Here is a 27,937-nt window from a genome sequence, read left to right on the forward strand (position 1 = left end):
GCCTTTGTTTTTGTAAATAAATTAATTCAGCTACTTTATATGTTTTAAAAATAGTTAATTATCTGGAGGAGGCGGAAAACAGAATGATAATTATAGTCTCGGGAAGGTGCTGCAAAGAACTGTGAGTACAGAAATAAAGATGAAGGTGATTGGAAACATTCAGAAAATGACAAAGTGATTCAGCTTTGAAAAATGTAAGTTAATGTAGCTGGGGAAAAATAATCAGAAACCTGGATATTCAATTTAAAGAGAAACTCATGCTTAAACAGCGGTTATAATAAAGGAAAGGGTTCTGGGTAATTAGTGGACAGCAAATCAGACATGAATTTCTAACATAAGATGTCAGTCAAGAGTCAGATAATTCTGAGCTCTGATATGGCATTTGGATCACATAGAATTACTCTTATGTCGTGTTGAGTCCCATTAAATCCAAAGAGGCATCATGGAGGCCTCAGGTCCTCCCATATGGGTCTGATTGCATGGTCAGGTCCTATACATTGCATATAGAGAAGTCACACCATGTGGAGGAAAAGTTTCAGAAACTTTCTGTATGACTTCTGAGACTATCTGAACTATGGAAGCAACTGATTACCAAAAAAAAAAAAAAAAAAAAAAAAAAAAAAAAAAAATCTAAAGGAAGTGTTAAATTGCCTTGATGTACATTTTTGTATTTTGATTTTCCCCTTATTTCAAGAGGTGGAAAAGAAAAGAAAAAAATAGGAAAAATCCAGTTCTGTTAATCTTGAGGCTTTCTTTAGGGAAGCTTATAAACGCCACAGGAAAGTCTCCCTTCTTCAAAGTTTAAGAGCTCCACAGAAGTACGTGTACAATGATTTTAATATAGAATCTGCTTCTGCACTGACATCTGTCCAGTGCAATTTTTCTATGTATATTAAGTATATAACTGCTACAGTTGATGATATTCTAGCTCTCAATGCTGTTAGCATTCTGAATTGAAATCTGTCAAGGGAATGTTTTCTACATAGAAAACACTATGATGCTAACTCACCAACGCATTTAATTTAGTGCCACTCAATTATTAGTAAAAGTTACTACTACACATACACAAAAACAAGCTCTTAGAAGCCTATAGCTTACGTGGGGGGGGGGGGGGGTTGTTTTTTTTTCCCGGAGAGAAGCTCAAAAGTGAAGGGGCCTAGTGTTCAGTGATGACTAGCTGATTTGAAAATTTCAGATTAGAAAGGTCTGTTTGAGTTATTTGCCTAGGGAATCCCCTGTCCCCACCCCACCCCACATTTTCCCTTTTAAGAATTTTTTTTAATCATTGCATAACTCAGATATGCCTGATGGGAATTTGTATAAACATTCTGAAACAATTTTCTTCTCAGTTAAGACCACCCTTGGAAGAGTTCAGCCCAAAATAATTTTTTTTTCAGGAAAGTGAGAGAATATAAACACAGAAAAGGTATTTAGAACAACTGTTGTGACATAACTTAACTTCACCACCACAGCCACTTTAAGAAAAAATATATATTTGCATCCAAGTCATTTTTATAACTTTGAATAGACTAGATACGATGGATACGGTTTTCACTGTCATCGTACTATATTGGCTTTTATGTCACCAGGATTGCCCTAGTCTCAAGTATTCAACAACTATGAGTCAGACCCCCTCAAAATCAGAAGACTGGCTTAAAAATAATGTTTTTTTTAAATTACTTTATTGGTCTTCTCCTTCTGAGTCTGTAGGACACACTCAGGTAATGTGTTCAAGTTTTTCTCCAAAACTATGAGGGTTAGAAACCTACTTTAAAAAAGAATGGAAGCTGAGATTCTCCCATAATCAGAAGACCCCAGGAGCTGAGGCTTCAAGAAAACACCAAATATCATAAGACTGGGGATACAAATTGCAAGAGTTGGCAACATTGTCGTATACTTTATTTTAAAGGATGAATTAGCACATTTTACCTTATTCTGCATCCACTTATGGTGGGTTTTCAATTAGGTTATGTTCATGAGGTTTCCTTGGCTTGCATTCTACCTAAGATGGGCAGAATGCAAGTTATTTCCTGGCTGGAGGTCCGGTTTTATTTCCTGCCTCAAAATACAAGTGACCAACTGCATCAAAAGGCTCCTTCATCCCAGACAGGTTCCAGCACATCTGTGTAGGTGTTCACCATTCCGTGGTGGTAAGCAGAAGTGTGATGGCATGAAGGTCACCTCTGTGCTCACCCTTTTGGTTAGGCGTGGTGCTGCAGGTGAGCCCTGCCTTTCTTCCTTTCACCAGGGTTTAGAACAAGTCCAGACAGGCCTAGTTAATCGAGCAGCATGCCCCTTCCAAGGGTCTTATTTATTAATGATAGCCATAAGCACAAGTGGAATCTCACTCAGATACACCTGGGGACATTTGTCACTTCAGGCTTAGTCCCACTGGCCATCTCTGTCTCTCCTTTAGGAGACTCTTCTTTCCTGCATGTGAAAACTGTCTCTGGTTTGGGAACATTTTCCAGCTCCTTCTCGGTGTTACTCCCTCTCAGTCCTTCCTTTAGTAGGAATTCCCAGCTCTTCTCTTTGGAACTGGGCTACATTAGTTAGTTCCACACTTTCTCCTCTCCCAGGAGTGCCCCTAGTTACCCTCCCTGGAGCAGGGTTCTCTTAGTCAGGTTTTCTAGTTCTTCCGAAGCAGGATTGCTCAGCTCTCCTCCCTGGAGGTGCTGGCTTCTTTTCCTTAATTAGCCTTCAGGCTTCTCAGCAGGGCAGATTTTCCCTGCTACTATCTCCTGGTGACTGTTCTGCTATGATAGGGGAAGGAGCCTTATATTGGTCCCCTTCTCTAAGTTCATCCCCAATTGGTCAGGTGAGAAGGGAGACTTGCCCTGCCCTCTCTGCAAGGCTCCTGACCCTTAAAGAAACAGTAACAGGATTTCTTCCCAAACATTTCTTACTCTCAGGACTGCTTCCTCTTTCCCAGGGTCTTCCAGCCCCTTAAAGGTCTATGCCATGTGACAGGGTGGGCTGATCATTAGGTCCACTATCCTTAAGGGGCAAACTGCCCCATCACAGGAAAGGAGAAGGTGAAAATGGCAGATATCAGGCCTAGAAATAGTTGTGTGGTTTTTTTTGTTTGTTTTGTTTTTTTAATGAAAATAATTATACAATTTTTAGAACTGCAGTTAAGAATCCAAATGGGAGAAATAACTTTACAAATCAGACAAAAGAATATATTTTACAGGCTTCCTGCTTAAGAATAAAAGGAGAAAGGAAAATGACATTTGCATAGCTGAGAACTAATGTGTATTTCACACTGATGTCTAGAAGGAAAGGTGGGTGGAGGGAGAAATCCTGTTGCTAAATAACAGAAAGTAAAGCAAATATATTTAGAAACTGCTTAAGCAGACTGGAGAAAAGAATCCATTCCTAGAAATGCTGCCCTTCTGCCATCAGTGATACCCACTGCCTTTTCTTCTTTTGGCTCCCTCTGCCCCCTATTTCTGAAAGGCACAGGATTGGTCCTATTGACATTTTTTATGGCAAACACTGTACTCTGGAGGAGGAAAGGAGCTAGACTCTGTGGAGGGATGCCTGTATGTCTGTGTTGCTGCTTTGCATTAACCTGCAGGCCACTTCAGCAGCTTTGCAGACCCCAGCTACAGATGTCCTTTATGGACTAGCTCTGGTTTGGACTCATTAATTTAGGAGTATGGGGCTATTGTATTATAGCATTCATCCCTACACTCTGACCAGGTTTACTGAGATTAACTCTTCCCATCCCTTATTTTGACATGCCTTGATCTTTTTTAAATGATTGACCTAAATCTAACTGAATATTAGAGCTTGTCCAAAAAGGTCAGTTTTAAAAAAAAATCATGAAAAATTCAAAAATATTTTTCCATGCAACTTTTTTCCATATTTCTATCAGCTCTACTTTTTCATCATTAGAAAAAAATGTTATTTCAAGCAACCAATACAAAGGAAACTGCTGGTAAGCAAACATTTTTTCATCAGGTAAATGACTGTTGCTACATTTACGTCTTTTAGGTTTATATAATACTCTTTACTGCTTCAGTGATAATTCAGTCGATTGTCTCCCATTACCATCTTCATCTTTTGGTTTTAACTGTTTAAAATGGAAAAACATTTTCTGAACTAACTGCACATGTACCTAAATTGTCTAGAACTGCACTTGGTGCCTGTCGTACACATTGGTCAAGCTGCCTAAAGATAAGCCTTTAAAGCCATATTCAGGCACCCAATAAGAAATCTGATTTTAAAAATTGATGTGTTAAGCACCTCGTCGTTCCCATTGGCTTCATTGTGAGCTGCTCGGTGCTCAGCACTTTTTTGCAAATTATTTGGGTACCTGCGTAAGGATTAATTAGCCTAATTTTATACACCCATTTTTAAAATCATGGCCTCTACTTATATCTCTCCATATAAAATACTATAAGGCACTTCAATTCATTGAGATACTAAAATAATCCAGTAGTTTGCCAGGAGAACAATGATTATATAATGGTTACTTATAACATTTAGTATTTACCTCTTGGACTTCTTAAACTATTGTACTCAAATATGCTATAAGGACTGTAGGTCCCCCGACCAGAATTTACATTCTAATATTTTGTGAGATATTAAGTCTCACTAAATGTGTCTACATCCCCTGGCGATGAAATGGAATCCTAATAAAATGATATTGCTTAAAAATTGTGTAATTATTTATTTTGTTATTTATATAGCACCAAATACTGTGCTAAGTGCTTTACAGACAGGTCTGAAAACAAATTCCTTACAGAGCAAGGTGTTGCTTAACTGGAATAAGGGTGATAGAATTGGACCCCACATGAGTAAGAAAAATTAAGAAGTAGCTTGCTGCCCCTTTTCTTAATGCAAATTTCCATTCTTTGGTTAGGTTTAGATAATTAACTGCTCTTATGTAAGCCACTCTTGTATTTTGTTTGTGACTTCACTTTGCATCATTTTATCCTTTGTGCTGCACATAACTATAGTCATTAAACTATTACTTTTTAAAGAATAGTCTCTGACTTGGTACATACAATCCTAATTTACATGCCATCTTTCATGGCGGCATAAAAAAGAACAATGCACGATATCTGTGAGCAAAAGAACCCTATTTGTGTATAGACCAGAAAGGATTGAAGAGTGGAATAGAGAAGCTACAATAGCTATACTTAGAAAGGCTGGACTGGTGAGTTTGTGGCATCTACTACTTTGTGATGTTCTGAATTAATGAAGTCTGCTTGCAGTGCAGCTTTAGAAACATGGCTAACATAGAGGTTCAGCAAAACTGCAACTACGTAAAGACTAATTCCTCAGTGCTCTGCATGCTGTTGACTTTTAGCACTGGACAATGTTTTCTGACTGAACTCGCACTACTTCTCCATCTTGAACAACATGGTTTTAGTGGTAATTTAAGTGAGAGCTGCGCAATATTATTCTTTGTTCAAATGAAGAAGTGATTAGAACTGTGTGAAATGATATAGACTGGCCCCAATTCTCTTTTCACTCACATAAGTGAAACTCAATGAGGGAGAAGGATGCAGGGAGGTGATTCTACAGACATTTAAAATTGAACCTTTTCCTCTTCCCTAAGGTTGCTGTGGTCCCATTTCCAACTGTGTAGTGTTAGAAGTTGCCCTCATCTCAGCAACATTATGGACTAAATCCTCTGGTTCTGTTGATCTGCACTTGGTACAAGCCTGGACTTGGGAGTTAAGATGAATGTAAGCCACCTTCACAGCCCCAGATCCTGGGATCAATCTGGCCCCAGAGGGGCTGCTCTAATTTACACCAGTTGCCCACAACCCATAACTCACCATTGCGGTAGCCAGAGCTCACCTCTCCTACAGCCATGCCCTCTGTGCCAGAAGGTAGCTCTGCTCTATGTTGGAGGCCCAGTACAATCTGAGTTGCCTGACCACTGTCCTACAGGCACAGCATAGCTTCAGTTGTTTGCTTGGCAATTCTGACCCCTGTAGCATGACATCTTCCGGTTGGCAGAGATGAATAGGACTACTGAGTAACCTTGCAGATGTCTCAGTTTCTGCATATCAGGGCACATGACAAGACAAAACACACAACATGTATGCTTGCAGGCACATAGATAATGGTGATGGGAACAACAAGCTATTCTTGAACGTCTGGGGGTAGACTGTTTCATTGCCAAGTGGCATATTTTTTACACCACCGCTCCTATCACCAGCTATTGTTTTGATGGCCCTGATTATCATGGTGAGAATGAAAACCCAATGTAGGTAATTAGCATATATGATAATGAGTAGAGAGGTAATTAGGTGAAAGCTGTTTATGGAAGGATATAAGAAGTGACTACTCACACAAAGGGGTGTGCTCCATCAACCCCTGACTCGTGGGAGAGGTGGCTATTGCTGCTCTTCCTCCTCGAACCAGAGGCTACTGACTCCCTGGTGGGGGCCCCTGAAGAAAGCCATTCCTGTATACAACCTTCTTAGTAACTGCTTAGCTCTCCAGGCTTAGTGAGTATGATATATTGTAGTTAATTTTAGGCTTTGAATTTAACTAATATATTTATAGACAGCCTTGTACATTAAACCTTATTGATCTACAAATTGGGTGTACTGTGTCTCACTGGTATTCACACTGACCACTAAGTGTCTGGTATCAACACTCTATCTGCAGATTCTTCAATGGGTGGTCTTCAAGGGACCAGTCCAGATGACTTTGAGGCTGCAAGTGTATAATGTGTGGCCATTTTATTTTGATTTCATAGCTTTCTGACTTTGAAAAGTGATTTCACCATCCATATTTCCTTTTAACCGATGTTAGTTGGTATAGGTTCACCCAGTCCTCAATGGCATAAACCATTTGTGTTTATGTACGTATTTTGGGAGCTGTAATTTCAGTCTTAATATCTGCCTTATGTTGATCAGTCTAGCTTAAAATAAGTTCCTATTTGCCTACATTATGGCCAATACTGATGCAGGAAAAACAGAAGGCTACCGCTGAAGTAAATTTCTATTGACTATTTCAAGAGTTTAGTGTGCTAGTAAATCCTGATATCTAACTATTATACCTGTATCACAGTCTTAATCTTAATCCCTTGAGGGTTTTACAGACTGAAATAGTTGGTTTTATGGTTTTGCAAGAAGCAATTTTTTTACCATTGATTTTTAACCAGATAAAACTTGGGGGCAGGAGTTCAAGAAACTTACTGCACAATCTTCATTAGTTACAGTACCTTGATCCTTAGCCCTTTGGTTAATCTTATAGCTGTGAATTCAGGCAAGAATGTTCAGCTCTTGGTTATGCCAGCATGAGGGGGTTTTATAATGTGACAAAGCAGTGTGAGAATCCGAATAGACAGTGTCACAGAAATGGAATTATCTTCTACTCCATAATGCATCTACATTCTAGTGACTGTGATGCATAGCTATTAATTACAAAGAAAAATAGTCAAATCTTAACCCCTTAGTAGATGCCAATGTAAGTTAATAATGCTGAGAAACACTCACATAGAGCCTGATCCAGGAGTCCTTCTATAGGCAAAACTCTCATTCACTTCAAAGAGGGCATATAAAATGGTGCAAATACATGCTGTGAGCAAGCTAATTGTCAGGAATCAGGGCCCACAGCAGAATCAGTCTCTGGGCAATGCAACCTCATGAGCACAGCTGGTCTGTAGCAGGCTTTCTGATTAGCTACACAATCTGATTGGTGGGAAGAGTCAGCAGGATGGTTAAGTCCAGTTGTAGGAGCAGTTTAGTGGCTGACCTGTCCAAATGTGGATTTAGATTATAAAGATAAGGGTAAAAAGGAGACAATAGGTATATTTAAAAAAAAAAAAAAAAAAAAAAAAGGCAGCATACCAGTGTATAGATGAAAAATGGAGCTGATTTTGTCCAATATATACAGATGATTGCAATAAGGGTGGGAAAAAAAGAATAGGGGTAGCATATTGTATACCAAAATTAGGAATTAGTACATCTAAAATAATATCCTATTTTGCAACTATTATGACAGCCAAACGAATAGCAAAAATGCTAGCCTTAAACTGGACCTGGGCTGTACACTCAGCAGTGGAGGTCGTTTTCTTTGAATCAGTATCAGGCCTTATGCTAATAAAAAAAAGGATATCCCTATATGTAGATATAATCAATGAAATTATGTCTAATAAGAGTGAGTGGAAAGGTGAAAGAAGCACTTACTCCTGTTTTATGGATATGCGCAGCCTTTGATAAAGACAAGCAAAAGCTTTCTGAGGAATTTAAACTGCTTAAGGTAACAAAAGTTACACTGTTATTTAGTAAAAGTAGCAGGAAAATAGGGTAGTATTATAAATATCTTGTTACTTTGCCTGAAGGACAACAGGTAGGATAAGCGAATATAACCTGCTAGCTATTTAGGAATTATAGTGGATGGTGACTGTAGATTATCCAGTCAAGTCTGCTTCATTAGAAAACAGAAAACAAAAAAAGAAAGAAAAGAGACGAAGGCATTTTCCCAGGCCTATGAGAGTTCCTGCTTCTGTGCTGTCCCCAGCTCCAGCCAACCTGCCTCTGAAACTCAGCTCTGATTCCTGATTCCAGCTCTGACTCTAGCATCTGGTCTCTGACTCCTGTAGTGACCCTGGGCTCTTATTCCTAATTTTTGGATTTGGCATCTGACTCCGATCCTGGGCTACTGTTCCTGACTACCAGCTCCTGCTGCAACTACTAGGTATGACTGCCCACTTCCCAGTCTCTGACACTAATTCAAAAAATATCCCCTTTAGGGTAACTGTGTATTCTACTCACTACACAAAATCTACCTAAGACATTGGGGTATTATGGTATATCTATGGAAAAATAGCTCTGGAGAACTTCAGCTCCTGGCATTATTAGCAACTATTTCAGTTGGGTTGGTTGGTTTGTTGGTTTGTTTTTCTGATCTGGAAAAGCAACATTAAATCAATGGCATTCGCCAGAGGGAATTTATGATTTTACATAGTTGACAAATGATTTGGAGAAAAAAGTATGCTTGACTAGTGCTGTTACTTGACGTTGTGGCTATAGAATTTGAGGAAACACTGTCAGTCACAGAATTTGACCTGTTGAGTTTAGAAGATGGCTTTTACCTGCTAGTTACCTTGTGATTACATGATGCATGCAGCCTATTGCTATAAAATAGATTGTCATTAACAAAACAAAGCTGCAGAGCTGCAACATGTATATGTGGTCTCTGTCAGACGTTTACTTTTCAGAAGGATTTTAGCTAGGATAACCTGAGCGTTTCTGTCTGTCACTGAAATGAATGTTGTCTGTAAGCTAATACACACACACAGGGCTTCACTCATGGCTGAAAAATTCACAATCCAGAAAATTCAACACTATATATGGCCATGTTTTTCCATTCAATACCTCCTGCTCTTCTCAAAAAATATAATCCTTGGAGTGACATTTTTGTTAAGGGCATGTGTTTAAAGTCAGTCATGCATATTTTTTTTTAAACAAATAAAGAGGATTTTAAAACAGCGGTAGGCATATTTCATGTTGTCACTGTCACTGCTATTTTGAACACAGACTCCATGCAATTCCCGTAGGAGTCTGCCAAATCTAAAGAAGTGACTCATTTTTAATGTGAAGATGCTCGATGCTGCTACTTTGAAAGTGTCACAACTCTTTAAGACAAGATGGCATAGGATGTTGCAGCAGCCCTCAAATCCTAGCTGCAATCTTGGATTTGCTTTTCTGAGGTGCACGTTCCTTTACTTGCTTTATAAGCTTCTTGGAATAGCTACAGTATGTGTTTTTAGAGTAGAAACTCTAATATTCCTTCCTCTTCAACTCAAACCTAATTTTGTCCTTAAACTGAAGTGAGTGTAGACTTTAATCCTTTGAATGATTTCCCTGTGCTATAATGAACCCTAGTTCATTAACACTATTTGCAGAAATGAAAACACTTAAGCCAAGCACATGCTTTTACTTAAACCTTACACAGGTAACGGTTGTTATACAATTATTTCCTTTGCTTCACTTGCAAAACCAAGCAAACATAAAGTACCCTGAACAAATATTTGAATGTGCTAACTTCATTTGCTTAAATGCATCTTTTTAAAGAGCTTAAACCAATAGAAACTATTCAAATACATTTGGACTTGAGATTGCCCCACATATTAGCAGTATTTAATACCACACCAGGGCATCCAAACTAAATGAATACAGTAATGTTTCTAAGTATCAGACCTGGGAATAGTTAACCCATTTTCCCCATGTCTCAGCTGTTCTTCATTATGTAGGGCAAACCTACATGTTGGATCCTAATTTCTCTTCATTCCACACAGTCCTCTCTTTTCCCCTCCCACTCTGTTCATTTAATGGCATAACATCCAAGTGGTAAAGTATAAAATAGAGAGTGTGTGTTAAACTGAGAGGTGATCTACAAAATCTGAGGAGTTTACTGCTTTTAATAATTTCTATTATGGAGCAGCAGCTGACACCACTTCACCAGTAAGATTGTAACAGCCTTTCTTCTTTCAATTCCATTCCCTCTCCTAATTTGAGAGTCCTTTCTTTGCAAAGGAATATCAGTCTTAAAATCTATACGTTATATTGGGGGCTAGGATATGAGATGATTGAACAAGGGATCCATGAAGTATGAGGTGTTCACCTGAGTTAAAAAACTTGTCTACTTTTGCTAAAGCATGGAAAGGAGAGAGAGAGAAAAAAAACCCACTTCACTAAATTTCCCTTGTTGAGATATAGAGCCTGGGCCAAAGCCCAATAAAGTCTTTTGATCTGGACCTTAGTGCAGAAGACCAAAGATGACCTGATTACAATAGCATTTGAAAAGTTATTAACATTGTATATGGGAATGTCTCTATGGTTCATCATTTCTAATGAGCTTAAGGTAGGGCTTCAGATACAACAGGAGACCTAAGCTTTCATTAGAAAGATAAATGTCTCTAGCCAACTTCCTTATAGAGACAGACCTCAGCATGTGAACAGTCACAGGAGGTGGAGGGAAAGTAGAAGGACTTCAATGTCAAGCGGAACAGGAAAAAGTTTTCCCACCTGCATTGAAGCTAATAAGACAAGCTATTTGAAGGTGTCAGACAACTGGTAGTCACTACAGCTAGACTGTGTTCTTCCAGCCAGATCATTTCCTGGCTAGATCATTGCTTACGGATGGAAAGTGGGAGCCAATTAAAGTTATGCTACTTGCAATAATCTGACAGGAGGAATGTCTCCCAGTTCCATTGTAACCATCCCAAGGACCCTTCTCTCCTCAGCCCTCCACTAAACTCCCTACATGCATATGCACTCCCTGAACATCTCCTAATGTCTGCAGGGAGGGAGCACTGTTCCTGAAAACCTTAAGAAATCTGCAGTGGAGAAGGGGAGAGTGGACAGAGCAGGGAATTTTGCGGTTGAAGGTAGTTAACTCCAATGTTCTTGACAAGTAATATATATTCAAAACTCTGATGTGAGTCTGTAGTTTTAACTTCTCCTTTAAAAAGGTGTGTGTTGGAGGGTGGGGGGCGGGGATTGATTTTTCTTTTTCTTAAATTTGAACCAATTACCCTTAAAATCATCTTTTGATGATGTATATTTTTGGTTCCCAGATTGTCTAAATCACATTCTGAAGTGGTTACTCAAGAGCAGAAAATTCCACAGAGATATTTTGAACTTAAAGTAACAAAACAAATGCTAAAACATAATCAAAGTAAAAAGGAAGCAGCACTCTTTTTGAAAAATAATAGATTAGTATTAAAGCAGGATTGAGCTGGTAGTGCAGATGCTAATTCATACTGTAGTGGACTAGCGCTTTATACTGTACTGGCATAAAGGCTCCCAAGTAGTTTGCTTTGATCCTTTGCACTGTGGTTTTCTGGTTGTTTAATATAGGTTCTACAGCAAACATTGAAGCACCAGGTGGTGGTGGTCGTATTAATTTAGATAAAATAAATGGGCCTAAAGAGGCAAAGGTATTAATGTAACCCCATAACTACCTAACATTAAACCATTTTAAATAAGATTCAGGGTTTGGTATATAGAAACCTCAGCCTGCTTAATACCATGATGAACACATCATTAGTTTTTGGAAGCTTTTTATTACAGATATGGAAAATGAAGAAAAAGCAGTTAAAGTATTTGAAAATGTAAAGTATTAAGTAAGGCTTTTATGTTAACAACATCCCTTCTTCCCTTTCCCTTTACAGATTAAGAGATTTTAGAAGGAAAATTCCTTGTCTGGCAGTCATTTAGATGCTATTAAAGATAACTGTCCTTTTTGGGGAAAAGAGAAGTTAGTTGAGATGGGCTGGAGCTGCTGTGGTCTTCTAGTCCAATCCTGTTTCCTAAAAGACAAAACATGACAAACACACACAAATAAGAAAAGAATAACAAAGATAGAAAATGCAGCATCTGTCTCTAGTGTTGACTTTTTCAACCTCACTGCTGGAAAAATATGAGCACTGCTCCCAGACTTATCAGACACTATCAGACCTGGCGAATTTGTACCACTGTCAGTCTGGTTAGGGCATCCCAGATTTAGAGGAGTAGTGCGAAATAGCCAATCTTGGCAGGCTAAGCCAGACTTTTATTAGACAGAAGGAAAAAGGAGAGCATTAGGAAAGAGAAGAAATAAGGTGGGGGAGGAAAAGGATTCACGATGGGGAATGACACAGTTTCACATGCCAGGTGGTATTTAGGATTTTGCTGGAGCCAGTGGAAGTGATAGTGTCATCTGGGTTCCTCTTTATTGGGCCAATCTGGTCAGGACATCTCTCAGGATCAGGATGACAGAGGTCCAGGGTCCCAGAAGATGGTGGGGATGGCAGCCATGAGGATTTAAGCTTGCTCCTTCGCTTTCTCTTGTCTTTCAGTCAGCCAGTATTTATATCCATCTATCTGTATTTTCCTCTCCCAAAGTCTTTTTTTTCTAAGGATCCTAAAAGGAAGTGGTGGGTGGAATAGCCCATCTTTTCATTATTTTGTCCATCAATTAGGCCTAATTTCTGACTCAGTAATTTTGATTTACTGATTTTCAGCCCCACACTTTTCTTGTTTACCAGGCATGATTTTGACACCGTCCTTGAGTTAAATCAGTAGGCCTTTTTGTTTGAATGAACCTAGTCTTTTTGTCTCCCTTTTGCCCCTTTTCCCATCAACATTTATTGTTCTAGGTCACTGTGACCTTGTATGAACTGTTTCTCACTTTTCACAATTAAGCTCACAATAAGGTAAATTTGTAGGCCCCATTATTACAACAGTGGCTTGGTCTAGTCCTGCACTGATGTAGGTAGTTGAGTAGAGTCAGACAGGGCGGAGAGGAAAAGTTAAACAAACTTTTGTGGAGAAAGCAGAAAGATTTGAGCCTTTCACCTTTAATGGGAATATAGTCCAGGTTAGTAGTTTATGAAAATTGTTACCCTCTGTTGGTTGCGTATTGATCAGTGGAAAACAACCAGCAGCCTTAGTCAACGTCCCAGAAAACTGCTGTCCACTGCTTCAGTTACTGTTAATTGGCAACCTTGCTCAGCAGAGAGGCAAGGGATTGAATTATCTTTTCACATCCTGTCACTAGAAAGGTGTTCCTTCAGGTCATGGCATATTTATTGGCATATGCAGAAGACTGAATTATTGCTGTGCTGTACCTGCTCTATGAACACTGAGGGGTTTGAGTCCCTAGGGCTAGCACTTTCCATAGTACTAAAATTGCCTGTGTAAAAGGTGGGTGATCATTTTGTGTTTTAAAGAGTGCAGTGCTAAGATACTTCCATGTTCTGGGGATGAGAATGAAGTTAAAGGGAGAAATCTAAATGTGGAAAGGAGAGGGTAGGAGATGATGGTAATGATTTTAAGTCACATATTCATGCCTCACTACAGAATTTTGAGGTGAGCAAAGATAAATGATTTATCCCAGAGGTTCTTCTGTGTCTCACATGGAGCCCTGACTAATTCCTCCGTGTATTCTTTGATGCCCAGCAGGACAGGATGTGGCACTCTTCAGAATTTATCAAGGATTTCCTTTTTATCATCTAAAGGCATCACTAATGAGTCAGGCCCTATTTTAAACCAGATTTTGAGGAAAATGCACAATTTAGCATTTTCCTTAATCCCACAAAACTGGTCAAATCATTTCAAGGTCAACTTTCTGGTTGCATTTTTTTATGTAATGTGATTCATTACACCTCAGGGAATTATTAGGAACACTAGTATCACTAGGCATCGGACACTGTTAGCACTTCCCCTGTAACATTAGGGACTGGTAATGTACCTAAAGTTAAATGAGAGAACTTTTGCTCTATTGCAACATGATCAACCAGAAAGACTGGAGTGCTACAAACCCCTAATTCTCATAAAAGTCTGGTTGCTGTCTTCCCCCATCAGATTATCTGTACTGTAGATGTTTCTACTTGTATGCTGGTTGTTTTTAATTTATACTGGTTAAAATATTTTAATTCACTTATTTCCCATTTTTGGAAATGATGAAGGCTCTTAGGAGCCTAAGGGTAAAATTTTCAAAAGCACCCAAGTGAGTAAGGATCCGGTCTCATTTTTTAAAATGCAGATTTTAAAAGTATTTTTATGTCCCTTTTGAAAATGGGACTTAGCGTCACTCAGGTGTTTTTTGAATATTTTACACATGTTTTACTTACAGATTACTTTTAAAAAAGGAATAGTAGCCACTGGAAACTGATGTCTGGCAAAACTGTCAGGTGACCAGGGCTTTGGAAATTAAGGTGTGTCTCTGACCTGCACTTGTGTGTACTACACCTGCTTTAACTAGGAGGTCGGAGTGATCAATAATCCCTTCTTGAAAGGGATTGCTTGACTATTAGGGAATGGGGCATGGAGAACCATCAGCCAAGGTCTGCAGCAAGTGTGGTCCATGCCACAGGGCAATGCGTTCTGCTTCCGCCACTGAACTGTTATGATTTTTGGTTTAAGTACATTTATTAAAGCTTCATGGCTCAAACCCCCCGGGAACCAGAGTGGGCTTTTTCAGCTGGGAATGAGCATGCAACTGGAAAGCAGTATGTTTTTGTTTCTGTCATTTTCATATATGCTTATGCAAGATCACAGGAGCAGGGGTCACAGGAAGCAAAGTCAAAGAAAGGCGGCAATTTTTTTTTTTTTTCAATAAAGGCAAGTACAGTTTCTCTTAATTGAGTGAGTGCTCCTTGAATGTATGGTTAATTGAGGTTTTGAAGGAAAAAAGCTTGCTCAGGAATATGGGTTCTCCAAGATCTTATAGCACTAATTAAAATTCCTTCAAGCTGAATGTGAGTGGGTAGATGTTCTACTGTACCACTAATAGAATAGTCAGAGCTCATTCAATAGCACGTGTCACCCTACCATTCAATAAATGTAAAATTAACTAAGTTGCAGTAGCAAATAAGTGTTTAACAGCACCAAACTACACAATTTGGAGCCTGGCCTAGTCTTAATTTTCATTTTAGTGACTTTACAATATGCAGGAACAGAAAAGGAGAATAGGATCAGAAAATATTTTAATTGGCTTGTTTTCACTAGCATTTCTGCAAGTTAACATGCGTATTGATTCTCATGTTACCTACTTCCACTACAAGATGTTATGCTTCTGATTAATTGATTTCCTTAATAAATTATAGTAAAGGTAAAATGAAGAAATATTTATTTATTCCTATCAGATAAGATGAGGAAGGGAACCCAAAGAAAGGACACCACAGATATACCTAGTTCAGTATGTTGGATTGGGTTACATGGTGAGGACAATATGTGCTTATAAACTTTGACTATAAGCTGTTTAGGGCAGGGACAATCCTTTACTTGGCCTCTAAGTGAAACCACAATATAAATTTTGAATGATCACCATCAACTTTATGGGGGAGACATAGGACAGAAAAGGGAATTTTGAGGAAAATAATGGAAGGAAAAATATACTTTCAAATATTTCACCCTGATCACTTTCATAAAGACTCCCGGGTTTTTCCCCTCTGGTTCTTATACAGTGGGTTCTCCTTGTTCAAGGGAAAGCCTAAGGGGAAAATTCAGTTCCTAAAAATGTCACAATAGGCAGCATTAATCCTGTTCCCCTCCCAAATATGGTCAGACATGAGGGTAGGGTGAAGTGGTGGTTTACTACCCAGGCTCTAGCCACAATGCTCTCAAACCCAGAACAATTGGAGGTTCTCTTAAAATGATTTCTCAAATTATATTGCTATTTTTGGGTTTCAGAGTAAATGTCCCTTAGGACAAGTCTGGCTTCTTGCACATCTTGGATTACTTCTGTCTGTGATTCAGGAAGACAGCACTGCATTGGGTTACATTCAGAAGGTTTCCTTTGCCAAAATCAGGACTAGAAACTTAACTTTGTTTGTAATAGATTAACTTTAATAAAACAAGCAAAAACAAAAAAAAGCAGTAGAGCAAGCAGAGAAGTGGTGGTATTGTATATAGGTACTGCCAATCCCCTAAATGAAACCTACTAATCTCACTTTTATGTAGTGAAAACAAGCAAAAGCTTGCCACTTTCATACACAAGGAAATGATTTAAAATTTTGCTTCTGTCACTTCATAGAATTAGGGCATAGGCAAATGTTCTGTTTCTTTGGGTTGTGTCAATTCCTTTTAGACTAATGTGGCTGATTTATTCTTTCTTTACAACCAGTTTTAATTGTTATACCAAGTTCCTATCAATATTTCCTGCCAGATTATTTGCCCCAGGTTAAAAATTACTTGTTTCTTAATAAGTTGTTTATTTAAAAATGCAGCTGTCCCCTAAATCACATAAACAGCAAAACATTTGCAACTTGTTTTCTTTCACAGACTTTTTTTCAAGTAGATGTATGAGTGATCAAATACAGGTTATTCATTTTGTATGCAACATACCAAAATGTTACCCTCCTCTTCTGAGTGATCTATACTGCCAACTGCCTATTAAAATTGGAATCAGGTATTTGGTGTACACAAATGTGCAGCAAAGTGCTTGTAGAGCTTTGAAAGCAGAATGTTAATTACTGGAAGGCTCTTGAATGAACATTGAGCAACCCCTTTTGTTTTCCTGAGAAGTGGCATTGATGCGCTCATCCTTCAGGAAAGTGTCAAGGGTGAGATCAGAGGCAGGGAAGATGTAGGCTTCTAGAATGATAGGGATGAAATAAGAAGAGATAATGAAGGAATCTCTGAGAGGACCGTCTCAGGAAAAAAAAATGATGGCCGTACACCAAACATTTGCAAAATATTGGAGGGATGAATATGTATAGCATGGGAACATTTCTATATGCAAAAAAGACTAGAAAATCCATTTTTATATGAAAATTTTCTCTGGTGACATCTGGACCTCATCTAGCAAGATTTTTTTTTCCTATGGTGTAGATCAGCCATTCTTTGATGTGTCCATGCTCAGACCTATCTCCTGTGTAAGTAGATCTCTTTTGCACTTAGCAAGATGGGAAAGACAGGGTGGGAATTTAGCCCTTAGGATAAAAATCCCTGATGTGTGAAGAATGATGGGTACAGGGCTGAGTCTAGCATTTATGAGTTCTATTCCTCCCTCCCCGCCAATGATTTGCCTTAAAATACTTTATTTGTATATAGCATTTTACAAGCATCATTTACTGAAGCCTCAAACAACTGTCTGATGTAGGTAAATATCACTATCCATATTTTACAACAGATAAGGCCGAGATTAGCTGACTTGCCAAAGGCCACGTAACGAGTCAGTGTCAGAAAGGATTGGAACCCAGGTATCTGGACTACCATACTCCTGTCTAATCCATTAGGCACGCTATTGGCACTGTCTGATGGCCTAATGCATCATCTCTGAAATGGGGTCATAGCAAGAACTGGTCAAAGTTTGTTTGAAAAAAAATTAGTTGAAAAATTATCTTTTTATGAATATACAAAATGTTTTTTTGAATATGAAAAATATGAATTGTATGGTGATTATTTGAAAAAAACTTAGCATTTTTCATTTACTGATGGAAAAGCTTCAGTAATGTTTTCAATTAAAATGAAGAGGAGGGCGGAGGGGAGGGTGGGAAGCTAAAGGCCAAAACTGTGGGTCCATTTCAAACTTGGCTGAACAAATGCCACTGGTTTGTTTGTTTTTTTGGCGAACTTTTTTCCTTACCAGCTGTAGTCATGACCCACAAGTGGATCACAAGAGGTGTGAGATGGTAATGGCAAAATCCCCCAAACATGGTAACCCCTGTCGGGGGAGTAAGGGAAAGAAAAGAGAACCTTTCCAGTTCCTCCATCTGAACAGCACTGTCATCCATGTTTTTCCTATACCTTCCTTCAACTGATCTACCAAACCATTGTTCTCTTCGTAAGCCTACTCTTCCACGAACCCTATACAATACCAACTAAGACTTATTTATTTAAAAAAAAAATTGAAGAAGCTGCTGGTTGAGGAGGTTAGGTAATAATGGATGTACTTCCGCAGCTCCACACTGGCTTTACCATGTTGTACTCTAAGTGAAGTGCTGCTTAAAGGAAAGTTTCTCATTGCTCACCATCTCTCGGAGAGCTTCAAAATGATTTTTAATTCGATTCTTTTAAAATTTAAGTTGACAGCAGGGCATCCTGGAGGAAATGTCAAAAAGACAGACTGAAGTAAGGGATTGGATGGAGACATAGGTCAGAAGGATGAGAAAGATATGTGAGTCTGCAGCATAAATATGGTAGTTGAAGCTGTGTGAAAGGGTGATATTGCCCAGAAAAAAGATATATGGAAGAAAAGAAGGGGTTAGATTGTGAGATTTTTAATCCTGAAACAGAGAAGAGTAGAGTATCTACATGGTAGGCCCAGGCCTCATCCAGCAGAACTCCATTTATTGTCTGAGTGCCTGCTCAAGTGGAATTAAACTACTGTCATCAAAAGTACAAAGTTACTGCACAAGAGAATCAGTATTCCACAGGAATCAATAACTAGACTGAAAGCTAAAAGGCATTCCAGGCAAACTGAAGCAAATGGAAGTTCATATGGCAGACCTTAATTCCTCTGTGGCTATTTTTCTGTGCTCACCGGAATAGTAAACTGATTAAGAAACTCAGAATTTGTCAAGAGTCAGAAAACAACAAATGATGGTATATATTTGGAATCTGGTAATTTACTATTGCTGCTATTTGGTAACTTTGTCAAACTGAGATGTATATCACGTTTTAAAATTTAAAATTCCAAATATTGATCACTTAGTTGTGTATAAGTCATATTCAAGAACTGGGGAATTTTTAGAATGTAGAACTGCTTCATTTTTTCTTTAGGCAGGTCTTTAAACCAGGTCTAGAAAATGAATGGCCATTTTGCCATTCTCCCCCAACTTTTAATTTGTGGATGTGACTATTCTTGTGAGACCTAATTTAATGGAATTGGTTTCTACTTTTGCAAGGATATTATTCTGTGACATGAATCCGTCTTCCACACAGCTGAGCCACCTTAGCAGGCTCTAAGTCCTCATAGATGAAGAATAAGGTGGCCAAGGCAGATGTCATATTCAAGTTCCAAGGCAAAGAGAATCATCATGTACCTGGACTACACTGTATTTTTTTTAAAAGAAAAATCAAAGGATATTGTTTGCCAGACTGAAGCAATTATTTTGGGATATGGGTCACTCCCTTGTTTTGTACCTGTCATATCGGTAGTTGAACTTTGTGGGACCGTCCTGAATTTTTAGAACTATGGAGAAATCCATGATATTCAGAAGTGAAAAAATGAGAACCACAGCAGAGACTAACAAATTGGAGTGGAACAGGCAGTTCAAATTATGCTAATTTTTCCTTCTTCATGTACTTTAATTTTCACAAACACACAGGACTTATGTGGGCATTGGTGTTAAATTTAAAATATGTGGTGGGGACACTTATTTTTAATGTGACAATAATACTGTATTTTGAAAGGGTTTTTTAATTTGATTTTGTTCCATGTCAAGTCATCTGGAGACCTATAGAATGGCCAAGATTTTTTTTTAAAGTGACTAGTGATTCTTTTTTATTGGATCAGAACTCCAACTCTCTAAAATTCAGGCCCCTTTAAGATATCTCAAGTCAGGCACCCAGACACTGAGGTTCAAATCACTGAAAATATTGGCGCTCTGCATGTGTGTGCGTGTTTGTGTGTGTGTAAATGTACATTACTGTCCCCTGACATGTAAATCCTACAGTAAAACAATGACAATTTACAGGTACTGTGATAAGCTGGTCATCAAAATAAAATAAAATACAAATAGCATGGGTGAAATCCTGACTCCACTGATGTCAATGGCAAAACTCTCAGTGGGGTCAGGGGTCACTCATGGTGTTTGTATTTTATTTTGATAACCAGCTGATCACAGTAGGTATAAATGGTCATTGTTTTACTGCAGAATTTACATGTCAGGGGACAGTAATGTACATTTGTATTGTATATTTATGAGTGGAGTTAAATGTCAAGTTTATTTACAGGCTTATTAGTTTCAGGGTGCAGCAGATAGGTTGCATTGCATGTTGTTTCAGAGAGGTAGGATGGGTAGAGCCCAGGCTCTATTGCAGTAACAGATGCTTTTGTGCTTTAGTAGCATTTGTAGCTGGGTTGAGCATGGTTTGAACACATGCCGTATGTTATACTGAGAGACTGAAGTGCTTTACTGTACTCAGGTGATTATGGTTTTACATACATGACATGGGATCTATTTGTGATGGGACAGAAAGTGGAATATTTTTAGCCTTTCTGACTTGCGAGCCCTTCACCTCCTCTCTTCTAACAAAATAAGCCGGACTTCATCTCATATTTTTGCTTCTCCCATGAGCACCATCAAGGGTTTTGGGGTCTTTTTTTTCTTTTTCTTCCATGCTTTTCTTGCCCCCACTCCCCGCCCCCCCCCCACCATATTGACCCTTATGCATGGAAAATACTCCCTGAAGTCTGTAAAGCCTCTATCCTACCCTTCACAGCTAGATACTTCACTAGCACAATAGCCTAATTGTTCTAATAGGCCTTTCCTGGGATGTCACTGACTCAAGTAGCCCAGGAAGGAAAATATTTAATATACCCTAACAAATCTACAGTGCAGCTGGTCTAACTCCGCAAACTACTGCTGTTCTGTCTCTGAGGAAACAAAGGCCAGTGATTTGACCCTCCCTCTTTTTGACAGGCAGCCTAGCAAGGTACAGTAGCAGCACCATCTGATCAATCATATAGCAGTAATAACAAACGCTGAACAGGGAGAGTGACCACAATCTGTATGCTAAAACTTGAAACATTCTGAATAATTTCAAATAATAAAAGTTAGAGATTGTGACAGTTCTGAAAGGCGGGAGAAGGGGGGGGGGGTGAAATTTAACTGAATAAATTGTTGGCTGCAAATAGTTCATCCATATCTAGCTGAGAGCAAATCCAAGGTGAAAATTCCCTTTCAGGAGTTAAGACTCGTGGCCAAATTCATCCTTCGTGTAACTGAAATCTGGTCTATTTCTGAACTATGTGGGTCATATGATGGCAGACATTGCAAATAATTAAAACTAATATCTCTGTTTTGGCTTTTGTTTTTGTTACAGTAACTCTAATAAGGGTATTTGTCACACCACTCAGGGTTCCCTCACTAGCTGACCATGGCTAGTTTGGGAATATTAAGATTCTGTGTCCCATAACATTGCTGGCCAACTTCTCTTACAGCAGCAAAAACATGGCTATTAAACTGGTCTATCATGGGTCTGAACTGACTTTCCTGTAGTATAAATGTCTCATGTCTGAGAGAACCAATCACATGTAGACCCTCAACCATCAATTGGATTCACATAGTTGGGCCCATTCACAACCCAATTAACTTTTGGGGCAAACTATGCGAATGCAAAGATTCATGTATGCAGAGCTGATGGCAGGCCCATTTTTAGACCCCAGTAATATATTATTGTACTTGTGCAGATGCACAGGATCCAGTTCTGATTAGAAACATACACTGAAAGAGCTGCTGATAAAGGTTGGGTATAAATAAGAACTATAATAACATAATACTTTTTGGCTACTGACCTCAAGGCACTTTACAAAGGGGACAAGTGTCATAGAATCATAGAACCATGGAGTTAGAAGGACCGCAAGGGTCCTCTAGTCTAACCTGCCAAGATGTAGGATTTGTTGGGTCACTATCTAACTATCACAGAGGGGAGAAATGAAGGGCAGAGAGGTTACGTGAGTTGACAAGCTTGTACAGAAAGTCACTGGCAGACCTGGGCAGGGAAGCCAAATTTTCTGTTTCCCAGACCTGTGCCCTAATAAGTGGCATCATTCTGCTTCACACCTTTGTCATTGAAGAAAGTTCTGATTAACTTTCAGGGACTAACACCATATTGGCTTTAGTTCCAGAGAGGTAGCCGTGTTAGTCTGTATACAGCAAAAACAACGAGAGTTCTGGGGCCCTTTAGTCTTTATAGGGCCCCAGAACTCTCGGTGCCAAAAACAACGTAGATGCTTCTATCCTTTGAGCTTTTGTTATCAAAGCCAATATGGCAAAAACAACGAGAGTTCTGGGGCCCTTTAAAGACTTTTGTCTTTAAGAGGGCTTCCCTTTGAGCTTTTCTTATCAAAGCCAATATGGCAAAAACAACGGTTCTGGGGCCCTTTGGTCTTTAAAGGGCCCCAGAACTCTCGTGCCAAAAACGACGTAGATGCTTCTATCCTTTGAGCTTTTGTTATCAAAGCCAATGTGGCAAAAACAACGAGCGTTCTGTGGCCCTTTAAAGTCTTTAAAGGGCCACAGAACTCGTTGTTTTTGCCACATTGGCTTTGATAACAAAAGCTCAAAATAGAAGCATCTACGGCAAAAACAAGTTCTGTGGCCCGTTAAAGACTAAAGTCTTTGGGGCCTCCTTTAAAGACTTTTGTCTTTAAAGGGCCACCCTTTAAAGACTAAAGTCTTTAAAGGGCCACGTTGTTTTTGCCACATTGGCTTTGATAAGAAAACAAAAGCTCAAAGGATAAAGCATCTCGTTGTTTTTGCCATGTTGGCTTTGATAAGAAAAGCTCAAAGGATAGAAGCATTAAAGGGCCACAGAAGTCTTTAAAGGGCCACTCGTTGTTTTTGCCATATTGGCTTTGATAACAAAAGCTCAAAGTATAGAAGCATCTACATTTAGGTGCAGCTTCAACAGCAGCTGGGAAGGGGTATGCCACGTCCACATTATTACCCTCAGCTCGCTAGTCTGATGCTGAGAGTTTTGCAAAAGATTACTGGAGTTCATCAAATGTAATCAAGTACAAACTGGCCATTTTCAGTGTCAGATACCAGCTGGGTCTTCCCATTCATGTAAAATAATATGGCACTATTCATCATATAAATAGATTACCTTATTTTTTTTTAAGAACAGGTAATATTGAGAGGAACAATGATACATTTCGTCTTATCAATTGTAATATCTAAGGAGAGATACATATTGTTGTTTCTTTCTTAACCCAGTGATTAGCCTATATTCAGGGTCTTGTCGGGTTGTTTGCGTAAGGAAGATAATTTGATGATGGAGTCAGGTATTTCTCTGATGCAATTCTGTTTGTTTGCAAAGACTATAGCAAGTCCTGTTTCCCTGAACTGAGCAACAGGAGACAGTTCTTTGCTCATGTTTGCAAGCCTCTTTCCAGCCAGCACTCTGCCCCAAATGCTCCCTCTCTGCTTTCTCTCAGGGCCATGTTTCCAGTGCTTCTCTTGATGTCTGCTTGGTTGGTTGGTTTTTGGTTTCTTTTCCCTGGCTGCTTCTAGGTTCTTCTCCTCACAGACTCCTAGACATCCATCATATAATACCCAGTGATTCCGCTCGGCTCGCCTAGCTCAGTTTCTGTGTGGTCTGTGTTTTGCGTGTTCCTGTTGTTTCAACTATTGTACTCTAAAAAGGTGCTTGACTGCTTCTTGCATCTATCCTGAATGAAGGGTGGCTAGCACAGCCACCAGCTTTAATGAAGGTTCACCCAACCTCCATCATAATTATAGGGGATATAAGAGAGAGATTACATGCAGCTGGTATAAAAATTTTGTCTGCATGAGTTTTGGATGGCCACATTACTCGTGCTTGGTTGGTTGGTTGTGAGCATCCCTGGTCAGGAGCTACAGCAGCCAGGCATTGTAAGACACTTAGGGTTACAGCGCAGATGATGAGACAATCCTTCACTGGTCTGGATTGCCCCCAGACCAATCCATTTCTACCATGCTTTTTGTCTAGGATGTTAACTTCTTAGGGCAAATTTACTGTTGGACTAGATCAGCACAACTCACTTGACTTGACTAGTTCTGCACCTGTGCATGTCTGAGAATTTTACCCATTTTGTTTTCATGGGCACCTTAATTTCTGTTTTAATCTATGTATCCAATTCAATAACAGCAGTGGGTTGCTCATTATATAAAGTTACAGGATTCAGGCTTCCAGCACAAGAGATCTCTCTGTTCTTCACCTCATAGAACAAGAGTGGAGATGGTTAAGAGTGAGGCAGCCCATTGATCCAACCTTAGAAGCAAAGAACAGCTAACAGAACCAAACATACGCACCAGAGATGGATAAGCAAATCCCACAACTCACAAGGGAACCTTATTAAAGACCCAATCTAAAACCCATTGAAATGAGCGGGAAGTCTCTCTCCCCACCTCCCCTCTCCTCTGATTTCTGTGGGTTTTTAATCAGGCCCTAAACCCTTACACTCCGTCTCCTGTCAGCCACTATATCACAACAAAATGTACTGAAAATCTATTAAAAGACTGGAAAACAGTTCAAAGAAAACGTGCAAAGAAACCCCACAGGAAAAAATGTGTTTTAAATGTGAATGCTCAATTTGATTTACTCCTCTCTTTTATATCAGAAATATACTGTAACTAAAGACAGCCACTAGCATATCCAAACCCAGAACCAGTACCGTTAATAAACTCTGTCCTTAGGTCTCCAGTAATATATTGTATCGAGGATTTATATGGCTTCTCGTACAAGTAAGGATTTCATTGTAAACAAAACCTCCACCTAATGCTGCATTGCCTCCTTCCTCAGATGACATAATTCAGAAGGCCCAAACCACTTCCAGATTCTGGGGTGCGTCCTCTACACCAATGCTAATACATTTAAATTAAAGATGGAAAGGACCTAGTCTTCTAGTCCATTTCCATTCCTTGGAGTCTTTAGTGACACAACTGTGGATTTAATAATGGCCACCACATACCTCATTTGTTGTCCACAGGAAGCTGTGGTAGCACCCACATAAAAATTAGAAGTTCCCTCAGTGAAAACATGTCATGCCTACTTGTGCGACATACTGAAGAAGGAGAAGGGAAGCTGGAAAAGATTACTTTACCCTCATATACACAGACTACAAGATGACTTGGCTGTCTTTGTAACACTTTCAGTAAAACAAGGTACAAAAGCAATTAAACCTAAATCTTTCACAGATTGAGCCTAACAAAATAAAAAAAAGAATGGTTGCCATTGGACATATATGAACAGTATGCCATCCACCCTGTAACTACACTATGCAAAATGGCTTATGTACTATAACAACTAAACAGCCATTCATGGCCTCTTTTCAGATTTATCCCACATGCACTTCCTTTGTTTTCCCTCATCCCTACAGCTGGAATGTCCTCCCTCATCCTAAATGCCACAGAACTGCCTTCAAATTCCCTTCAAACCCCACTTCTAAGCTAAACAGTGAAATAACATGGTGTAATTTGCAAAAACAAGCAACCTCATAGACTTACTGTGTGGAAGTTTGGATCATCCCTTGCCTGATGCATTCTGTTCCTGGGTTGTGTCAGGTGATATCATATAGAATATTTGGATTGCGAACTTTTCAGATGATGATTTATCTTGTTTTTCCGAGTCACCTAGCACATTTTGGTGTTCAGAAATAATATGGTATCTAATCAACAGTCAGGGTCCTTGGGTCAGGGATCATCTATATCGCTAGATTCTGCGTGTCATGCTTACCTATAGAGTTGCTGTATACAATTGTTAAATAATAATCACTTTGAAAAATGTTAAATTTAGGGGCATTATACTGGGTGTGTTGGAACAATTTGTACAGTGGGGTGCTGAGCGCCATTGAACCAAACTGTAAACCCTGTCTAAGATGGAAACCACTTCAAGCCAGGAGGTGCGGCAGCACCCTTTGCTCCCGTGGTTTCAGCACCTATGCATTATATGGCATTTTCCACAAATAAAAATACTCTCTAGTAAGTTCATAACTGTAAGGTAACTACTAGGTGCTCATGAATACAACTATTAAATAATAACCATGCATGGTGTGATCTCTGATTTACTTACAACACTTCAGGGAACTTGCTATGTGAGCCCATTTATTAGTTCTTGCCTTTCTTGGGGAAAAGTGGTGAGCCGTCCTTAAGGATGAGATATTCAGTGTCAGAGCTTCATGAGCTTCTATATAAAGAAGAATCTGCTTCTCCATATAAAAAGAATGTAAGTTTCATGGTTATATAATATGCAATGTTAGGAATATCTGACATACTTTGGAAGGGCAATATGTTACGTACAGCGCTATCAGTTGTTCAAGGCATGTGTAACATTTCTAAGATGCCAGAAGTCCTTTTTAAGGTTGGGTGTAGTATGTGCATTCCTCTAATAAATGACTGAGGATTTGATGGGGAAGTTGTTGGGAAGTTTTATACATGGGAAATTTTTTAAGCAGCAGCAAAATGAACTTGGTAAATAGAACAAATTCATTATGACAGAGGCCGAGCATTCCTAAGTACATGGACAGTGACTAGTGGACTGGGCGGGGGTTGTGAAATACAAATAAAAAACATAATGAAAATTAAATTAAAACCCATAAATCAATTAAAAATATATATACAAAGAGGAAAGGAGATTAAAATGTATTGAACAGCAGACTGCCCTGAATATTACAAGTCTGAGAAGGCCCGGCAAGATCAGAATCGTAAAACAGATGAATTATAACATTATTGTGGGAACTCTGCAGCTAGATCAGTAATTATATGCCTTGCTGCTCTACACACTACCTGCATATTAAGGGAGTTGAAAAATATTCGGTTTCTGAAACTGGCCTCATTAGAGTGTGACACACTAACAGACACATGTATAATGTGCGCTGCACTCAAGACAATCTTGCCACATCATAAAATTAATCAGTGGCTTGTGCTTGCAACTTCTGGTTTCTTAGAAAAACTAGTATGCAGAACTAATTATTTATCGGTAATGAAGTTCTGGTCCACTGTGCAGAGCCTGAATAAAGTTGTTTTACATAGAATCTTATGTGGGTATATGGAATCCTACTTCTTCCTAGGTGGAAACACGGTAGAGAACACCTTGTCACTGCCACAACTACATTTGAAGACTGTATTTCCTTTCAGTGTTGCAAAATGTGGTGGTGATGTACTGAAGTGCAGATACACTGGCCATGCCTCTATCACTTCCTGAACTTGCTCATGTCCCCGTAGTGTTCTTGTAAGCTAGGCTTCTTGGTAAATAATGGACTGCATTGTTTCTCTGTAAAGCCTCTTCATTTTCCTTCTCCCTGTGCAGCATATTTTCTGTCTTTTGGGCCTCCTCACACTGCTCTGCGGGCCACTAGATTTAGCCCTAAGAGAATAATATCCATGAAATAATTATTACACTGAGAAATGGCTGTTTTATCTCCTCTTTGATAAAGCCTGAAGCCTGTGATCCTGAAGCTGGGTAGACAGGGTTGAATTTGGGAGCAGGTGACCCAGGTCCTGAGCTTGAGGGGTACTTGGTTCAGAGTGCTGTTTTTGTTGTTAGAGACAAAAGGGAAAAGGGAATGTATAAAGTAAAATGGTTCAGGCATTCCGTATGTGGATTCATTTTTCACTAACCTCCTAGAGTGCTCTGGACCTTTGTAGAATCTCATGGAATCTTCCAGACTTTCTGAGAACTACATTTTCCTTGAACCTCAACTAGAGGGGAATGGTTACCGAAGACACTCCTCACCTGGGGTGTCATTTGGTCTAGGGCTGGCCATGCTGGTGGTGTGACTCTTTTTTGACTAGGCATACTAGTTCAAATTATTTTTCACT

Source organism: Emydura macquarii, unplaced genomic scaffold, assembly GCF_026122565.2.
Source record: "Emydura macquarii macquarii isolate MOO-44397 ecotype Brisbane River unplaced genomic scaffold, CSIRO-AGI_Emac_v2 contig_1043, whole genome shotgun sequence".
Taxonomy (NCBI): domain Eukaryota; kingdom Metazoa; phylum Chordata; order Testudines; family Chelidae; genus Emydura; species Emydura macquarii.